General features: G+C 40.8%; 1 non-coding gene across 1 annotated transcript; it reads right to left on the bottom strand.

Annotated features, from left to right (window-relative positions):
- Positions 1–229: 229 nt before the first annotated feature.
- On the bottom strand, positions 230–337 carry LOC130964514 (small nucleolar RNA R71). The gene has a single exon (XR_009080604.1). It is a non-coding gene; the product is annotated as a small nucleolar RNA R71 (small nucleolar RNA).
- Positions 338–1,070: the final 733 nt, after the last annotated feature.

Below are 1,070 nucleotides of genomic sequence, written 5' to 3'. Positions count from 1 at the left end.
ACTTCCATTGGAAGATCCTCATCAGTTTTTAGCTGAATTCTTGCAAATCTGTGACACTGTCAAGACTAATGGGGTTGACCCTGAGGTCTACAGACTTATGCTATTCCCTTTTGCTGTAAGAGACAGAGCTAGGATATGGTTGGACTCACAACCTAAAGAAAGCCTGAACTCTTAGGAAAAGCTAGTCAATGCCTTCTTGGCAAAGTTCTTTCCACCTCAAAAATTGAGTAAGCTTAGAATAGAAGTCCAAACCTTCAGACAGAAGGAAGGAGAATCCCTCTATGAAGCTTGGAAAAGATACAAATAATTGATCAGAAAGTGTCCTTCTGACATGCTTTCTGAATGGAGCATCATAGGTATCTTCTATGATGGTCTATCTAAACTGTCCAAGATGTCATTAGACAGCTCTGCTGGAGGATCTCTTCATCTAAAGAAGACGCCTGCAGAAGCTCAAGAACTCATTGAAATGGTTGCAAATAACCAATTCATGTACACTTCTGAAAGGAATCCTGTGAACAATGGGACGAATCAGAAGAAAGGCGTTCTTGAGATTCACACTCTGAATGCCATACTGGCTCAGAACAAAATATTGACTCAACAAGTCAATTTGATTTCTCAAAGTCTGTCTGGAATGCAAGCTGCACCAGGCAGTACTAAGGACGCTTCATCTGAAGAAGAAGCTTATGATCCTGAGAACCCTTCAATGGAAGAGGTGAATTACATAGGAGAACCCTATGGAAACACCTATAATTCTTCATGGAGAAATCATCCAAATCTCTCATGGAAGGATCAACAGAGATCTCAACAAGGTTTCAACAACAATAATGGTGGAAGAAACAGGTTTAGCAATGGCAAGCCTTTTCCATCATCTTCTCAGCAACAGACAGAGAATTCTAAGCAGAACCACTCTGACTTAGCAACCATGGTCTCTGATCTAATCAAAACCACTCAAAGTTTCATGACTGAAACAAGGTCCTCCATTAGGAATTTGGAGGCACAAGTAGGACAGCTGAGTAAGAGAGTTACTGAACTTCCTCCTAGTACTCTTCCAAGCAATACAGAAGAGAATC

Source organism: Arachis stenosperma, chromosome 2, assembly GCF_014773155.1.
Source record: "Arachis stenosperma cultivar V10309 chromosome 2, arast.V10309.gnm1.PFL2, whole genome shotgun sequence".
Taxonomy (NCBI): Eukaryota; Viridiplantae; Streptophyta; class Magnoliopsida; order Fabales; family Fabaceae; genus Arachis; species Arachis stenosperma.
Note: the sequence above shows the minus strand (reverse complement) of the source record. Positions and strands in the feature narration are given on the sequence as shown.